Below are 7703 nucleotides of genomic sequence, written 5' to 3' on the forward strand. Positions count from 1 at the left end.
GGTTTTTGCGTGTGTAGGCTTGCTGAGTTGATAGAATTTTAAAATTCGAATTTGACAGCTCTCAATTTAGATAATCGTAACTAGGGTTTGACCCTCCCTGAGTTTTAGGGGCCCTGATCCTGATTCTGATAATTCTGAAAATTTTAGGGTTTATGCAGAATTACTTGGGTTTCTCAATTAGGGTTTTCTTAAGAGACAATTAACACACTAAGTATTGGTTTTAGTGAGAGTTGTTACATTAGATGCTAGGAAAGCGAAGCTAGAATAAGGCTCTAGAGGCCAACAAATAGTTGTATGTACAAATGAAATCAAGGGTCTCTAGAAGCAGATAAACAATTGGGCTATTTGAAAAAAATCTGAGTTGTCGGAATAGAACTATTTGCCTAGATTTTGTCTGTAGTAATTTGTTTACTGTTTGAGACATGGTATGGGACATGTTATTTTAAATTGAATGGTAATGATAATTGTTATGGAAACTTCTGTATTATCTGTTTCGCTCAGGAGTAGAGGATTGGTTGCGACAGCTTGCTTGGCACAGTCATGCATCACTATAGGCACGACCGAGCTCGTACAAAATGGACCAGATTCGGTGGGAGCCAAGTACCATACACGACTATGCCACCATAGGCACGGTCGTGTGCACTTGCATGACACCGGCCAATAAATATCATCCTTTTCAACCTATTTTCACTACCTCATTTCAGACCATTCTCTCTCACTTTCACACACACATACTCTTTGATCTAGAGAGTTTACCGTATCCTTCAATGGGGGCAAATATGTAATTTAATATATATAATTGATTCTTATACTTGTCCATCATGATCCTTTCCATGGTCATCGTTTGTGAACAAGTTTATATGGCCATTCTTGGCTAAACTTCTTGTATTGATTGGGTTGAGGATGAATATTGGTACAAATTAAATGTTCAAACTTTGGCAGAGTGGTGTGTTTTGTTTTTGACAATTCTTTCTACCTTTTTTCTTTGTTAATAGGACTTGTTCTTCAGTTTTGGTCTTGATAACCCAGTGGTGTGATACTTGGACACTCATGTTACGTGACAACCCATATACTAGTAAGGGGGTGAGTCCCATTTTGGTAGTGGTTAGCCCATTTGTGATTGAAAGAACACATCTTGTGATTAACCCTCACTCATCAAGAACTTCATTGGAGCATGTACGGTCTATATACTATGCTTCAATGTTAAGCAAAAACTTAGTTGTTGACATCATCTTGCACGGTCTTTATCTGAAGTATGGGTGTCAACCAAGAGTTGGTGAAGTCATGCTAAAATATATACGTCTTTATATATATATATATATATATCTATACTACTTTAATAAGGATATGTGAAGGACAAGATGGTAATTGAACAAGGTGTTGAAAAAACACTTAATGCACAATGTACAACTGTTAAGGCACAAGAAAACACAAACCCTTTTACCCTTTACAAGGGTATACATCTGCCGTCCAAATGTTTTACTTTCTCACACGGATCAACATCGGGACCGTCCATTTGACTTCACACGGATCACCATATGCTTTCTCTCTCAATGCTCACACATCTCACAAAACAACATCAGATCTTCTCTCTCTCTTCTCTCTCTCTTCTCGGCGATCTAGGGTTTCATGAGATCTATCACCAGATCCGTTTGAATCTATCAACAGATCCGTTTGATGAGCAGATCTATCTGCCGTCCAAATGTTTTACTTTCTCACACGGATCAACATCGGGACCGTCCATTTGACTTCACACGGATCACCATATGCTTTCTCTCTCAATGCTCACACATCTCACAAAACAACATCAGATCTTCTCTCTCTCTTCTCTCTCTCTTCTCGGCGATCTAGGGTTTCATGAGATCTATCACCAGATCCGTTTGAATCTATCACCAGATCCGTTTGATGAGCAGATCTAGGGATCCACAGATTTGAACAAGGGATCCGTTTGATGTTCTGATAAGTTGCAATGAGTGTTATATATCTTACCATGTTCTTTTGTGATTCTTACTTTTCTGGTGAAGCGGTTGACGGATGTTCGAACGACGAAATCTGGGGTTTACGAAGGATTTTCGCATGTGTTTTGTGATGAATCGACTCAGGTTAGGTTCTAAATGTTGATTTATCTTTAATCTTGATGTGGATTTGTTAGTAGATAGATGCGGTTATTTCAAATTAGGTTGAAAGTTTTGTGATATTTGAATTTGTATTTTTGGTGATGATAGTTAGGTTAATTTCAGATATGACATAGTGAAAGGATAAATTGTTTTTGTAGTTTTGATTTTACTGTGTTCTGTTATATTTTGATCTTTTCCTTCATTTTTGGGACTGATAAGTGTCATGGTTTTGTGAAAATCTGAGGTTTACGAAGGATTTTCGCATGTGTTTTGTGATGAATCGACTCGGGTTAGGTTCTAAATGTTGATTTATCTTTAATCTTGATGTGGATTTGTTAGTAGATAGATGCGGTTATTTCAAATTATGTTGAAAGTTTTGTGATATTTGAATTTGTATTTTTGGTGATGATAGTTAGGTTAATTTCAGATATGACATAGTGAAAGGATAAATTGTTTTTGTAGTTTTGATTTTACTTTATTCTGTTATATTTTGATCTTTTCCTTCATTTTTGGGACTGATAAGTGTCATGGTTTTGTGAAAATTTGAGGTTTACGAAGGATTTTCGCATGTGTTTTGTGATGAATCGACTCAGGTTAGGTTCTAAATGTTGATTTATCTTTAATTTTGATGTGGATTTGTTAGTAGATGCGGTTATTTCAAATTAGGTTGAAAGTTTTGTGATATTTGAATTTGTATTTTTGGTGATGATAGTTAGGTTAATTTCAGATATGACATAGTGAAAGGATAAATTGTTTTTGTAGTTTTGATTTTACTTTATTCTGTTATATTTTGATCTTTTCCTTCATTTTTGGGACTGATAAGTGTCATGGTTTTGTGAAAATCTGAGGTTTACGAAGGATTTTCGCATGTGTTTTGTGATGAATCGACTCAGGTTAGGTTCTAAATATTGATTTATCTTTAATCTTGATGTGGATTTGTTAGTAGATAGATGCGGTTATTTCAAATTATGTTGAAAGTTTTGTGATATTTGAATTTGTATTTTTGGTGATGATAGTTAGGTTAATTTCAGATATGACATAGTGAAAGGATAAATTGTTTTTGTAGTTTTGATTTTACTTTATTCTGTTATATTTTGATCTTTTCCTTCATTTTTGGGACTGATAAGTGTCATGGTTGTGTGATAATTATGATATTTAGGTCATTTAGATATGGAATAGTGAAAAGATAGATTGTTATGTATTTTTTATTTTAGTTTGTTCTGTGGGATGCTCGATGAGCAGATCTAGGGTTTCATGAGATGTATCACAAGCTTTATCTGGCAAGGGATCCACAGATTTGAACAAGGGATCCGTTTGATGTGGATTTGTTAGTAGATGCGGTTATTTCCTACATCCGATGTTTTAGTTAGGATTTACCTTTTTAATTTTTTTTATGTTTACTTGTTTGTTTATATGTCACATGCAGATTAGTAAGACAAAGGTGTTTCTAAGGGCCGGACAGATGGCAGAGTTTGATGGTTGTCGGACTAAGGTCCTAAGTTATACGACCTAGATGGCTTGGATGTTTCCCAAGTGTTCTATGATGCATAAGCTGAGCCTGTGAGGGTATGATGCATAAGCTGAGCCTGTGAGGCTATGATGCATAAGCTTAGCCTGTCGACTCTATGATGCATAAGCTGAGCTTTGTTCTTAATATGTCTGAACTGAAACTGTTAAGGCTATGATGCATAAGCTGAGCCTGTGAGGTTACATATGTGTTTCTTGTGCTTAAAACAGCTGTACATCATGCTTTAAAGGTTGTTTAAGTTTAGTGGAAAATTACTCTTGTACATCATGCTTTAAAGCGGGGTTACATAACACAATAGACTGTGATGATGATTGTATTTTGAGGGTACATAGAAGATCCGAGTAGCATCTTGGCGGGGCAATATCCAGGTTGCATAGTTCTCACTTTGCAACCGTGTGTTGCAGCCATGGCTTTACCCGTAGTTGTGTTCATCTCTCAATTACATGTCTGAGTCTTCCAGTTGTAAAAGTATTATCACAGATTCACAGATCTAAAAGTACATGTCTGAAAGACAGCTTGCTTGCTGCAGTCTCTATAAAGTACTATACGATATATCACTTGGATGTTTCCCAAGTGTTCTATGATGCATAAGCTGAGCCTGTGAGGCTATGATGCATAAGCTGAGCCTGTGAGGCTATGATGCATAATAGACTGTGAAGTGAAATGGACGGTCCAGATCTAGATCCGTGTGATAAAGTTAAAAAAATGGACGGCAGATGTAGATCCGTGTAAAGGGTAAATGGTTTTGTGTTTTCTTGTGCCTTAACAGTTGTACATTGTGCATTATAAGTGTTTTTTCAACACCTTGTTCAATTACCATCTTGTCTTTGATATATGTTTATTAAAGTGATAGGAAGAGCTTGACGGATGTTCGAAGGACGAAATCTGAGGTTTACGAAGGATTTTCGCATGTGTTTTGTGATGAATCGACTCAGGTTAGGTTCTAAATGTTGATTTATCTTTAATCTTGATGTGGATTTGTTAGTAGATGCGGTTATTTCAAATTAGGTTGAAAGTTTTGTGATATTTGAATTTGTATTTTTGGTGATGATAGTTAGGTTAATTTCAGATATGACATAGTGAAAGGATAAATTGTTTTTGTAGTTTTGATTTTACTGTGTTCTGTTATATTTTGATATTTTCCTTCATTTTTGGGACTGATAAGTGTCATGGTTTTGTGATACTTATGATATTTAGGTCATTTTTGGGGATGATAAGTGTTGTAGCTGAGCCTGTGAGGCTATGATGCATAAGCTGAGCCTGTGAGGCTATGATGCATAAGCTGAGCCTGTCGACTCTATGATGCATAAGCTGAGCCTGTCGACTCTATGATGCATAAGCTGAGCCTGTCGACTCTATGATGCATAAGCTGAGCTTTGTTCTTAATATGTCTGAACTGAAACTGTTAAGGCTATGATGCATAAGCTGAGCCTGTGAGGTTACATATGTGTTTCTTGTGCTTAAAACAGCTGTACATCATGCTTTAAAGGTTGTTTAAGTTTAGTGGAAAATTACTCTTGTACATCATGCTTTAAAGCGGGGTTACATAACACAATAGACTGTGATGATGATTGTATTTTGAGGGTACATAGAAGATCCGAGTAGCATCTTGGCGGGGCAATATCCAGGTTGCATAGTTCTCACTTTGCAACCGTGTGTTGCAGCCATGGCTTTACCCGTAGTTGTGTTCATCTCTCAATTACATGTCTGAGTCTTCCAGTTGAGTGTAGTTGAGAGTTTGTAAAGTGTGAGTAGAGTGTAGATATCTCTGAATTATTTATAGAGACTGAAGCAAGCATGCTGTCTTTCAAGCATGCTGTCTTTCAAACAGTGTATGGAAGAGTGTTGATATATTATACAGACTGCAGCAAGCAAGCTGTCTTTCACACAAAAGTAAAGTGTTGCTTTTTCCTGTTGATTGTACTTCCCTGCTTTTGGCATCCCTTTTTGTGAGATGTGATGTTGTTTTGTGAGATGTGTGAGCATTGAGAGAGAAAGCATATGGTGATCCGTGTGAAGTCAAATGGACGGTTTACGTAACACCCAAGCTATGACAGGTCATCATTCCAACGAGCTATCTTAGCAACCCAATGTTAAAGGTCTTCCTTTTAAAAGGTCGAAGAACAGTTCAGGCTTGACCATAGATGCGGTCTCACCATCCCATGTCAGATTCAAGAACAGTTCAGGTATGTCACTCGCAACTCACAAGGAAACCTTTTTTTAGGATCTGAATTTAATTAGTTATACCTTTGGTTAACGACTGTCACGATCACTATTTTTACAGAACAAGCTCACTCCGATCTTCTGGCTGCCGGAGAAAGTGTATCTGCTTGGAGAGTCTCGGAATCGGCTTTAGTGACGCTGAACGCTGCTTCATTCGAATCGATGGGGGCTTCATATGCAGAATGTTCCGTCACTTAGTGGTCTCATGCTCACTCAAGCAGAGGTAAAGTAAAGTTTATCATCATTCATCAATTTTCTTTTCTTTTTTTTTAGAATAAAGGTTTTTATATTTGCAACTTGACAAAATGTCATTTATATTAGATTTATTTTAAGTTAATAGTGTACTGGTTATAACTAATATCAAATCTTTACTAATACTTGATTTCTTTTTATCATGGTTGACTTTGCGAGAACTAACGGAGCTTGTGTTCTTAATATGTCTGAACTGAAAGTGTTTGAGGCTATGATGCATAAGCTGACTCTGTCAGGTTACATATTTGTTTCTTGTGCTTAAAACACGTGTACTTCATGCTTTAAAGGTTGTTTAAGTTTCGTGGCAAATTACTCTTGTTGTGTACTCCGGATTTTGTGTTCTTAATCTGTCTGAACTGAAAGTGTTTGAGGCTGTGATGCGAAAGCTGAGCTTGTGTTCTTAATAAACATATGTGAAGGACAAGATGGTAATTGAACAAGGTGTTGAAAAAACACTTAATGCACAATGTACAACTGTTAAGGAACAAGAAAACACAAACCCTTTTACCCTTTACAAGGTTATACATCTTCCGTCCAAATGTTCTTAATCTGTCTGAACTGAAAGTGTTTGAGGCTGTGATGCGAAAGCTGAGCTTGTGTTCTTAATCTGTCTGAACTAAAAGTGTTGAGTCTATGATGCATAAGCTGACCTTGTGTTCTTAATCTGTCTGAACTAAAAGTGTTTTGAGGCTGTGATGCAAAAACTGAGCCTGTGTAATCTATCTGAACTGAAAGTGTTTGAGGCTGTGATGCAAAAACTGAGCCTGTGTAATCTATCCAACAACTCAAGCAAATGTTTTCTTTGCATTTTAGGGGGAACATGGGTGCATCTCTCCACAGGGCATACAAGACACAGGTTATTGGCGGCAGCTCGCCATATTTAACATATAAAAAAACTTTATATGTTAAATTTGGCGGGCTTCCGCCAATGACCTGTGTCTTGTATGCCCTGTGGAGAGATGCACCCATCTTCCCCCTAAAAAACATAGAAAACATTTGCTTGAGTTGTTGGACCGAGCGAACCTTGCATAATGCGTCAAGGGAAACTATTGGTCGAGCGAGACATTTGTTCAGGTATCCTTATTTCATGATAAAATGATTATGAATAGCTGTGCATAAACTAATCGCAAGTTTGTTTGGTATATGCAGGGTAATAGGGAACAGAGGTTGAACCTGTGGTTTGACGCAACAAAGAACTTCCGTACTTACTCTATTCTATGACTACTGCAGTGACACCGGTCGGCTTGAATCGAGCCCAAATCAGTTTTCTGGATTTGAAATGATAGCCATTCAAGTTTATAATAAAAAGCAATCATGCTGTAGTGAACTACTTTTAAAAAAAAAAACAGATGTATGTATGTATGCATGTTCTGATTATATATTATTGATTATGTATTCATTATTGATTATCTTGTATACACTTGTACGAAGTGTCATGCACAGCAAAAGGTAAAGTTATTCTTTGTGTGCATTGCCACTCAAGTTCATTGTTTGGGTCAACTAACGGGTCAAAATAGGCTTTCGAACTCTAAAAATGGATCTTCGGAATCAGTTAGTTGTAGCAAGAAAATGGTTGGTTGGGT

General features: G+C 36.9%; 1 long non-coding RNA gene across 1 annotated transcript; it reads left to right on the top strand.

Annotated features, from left to right (window-relative positions):
- The first annotated feature begins 7133 nt into the window (after positions 1-7133).
- Positions 7134-7447, top strand: LOC118483919. Its single transcript, XR_004872304.1, has 2 exons — positions 7134-7194; positions 7270-7447. It is a non-coding gene; the product is annotated as an uncharacterized LOC118483919 (long non-coding RNA).
- The last annotated feature ends 256 nt before the right edge of the window (positions 7448-7703 follow it).

This window comes from Helianthus annuus, chromosome 11 (genome assembly GCF_002127325.2).
Source record: "Helianthus annuus cultivar XRQ/B chromosome 11, HanXRQr2.0-SUNRISE, whole genome shotgun sequence".
Taxonomy (NCBI): domain Eukaryota; kingdom Viridiplantae; phylum Streptophyta; class Magnoliopsida; order Asterales; family Asteraceae; genus Helianthus; species Helianthus annuus.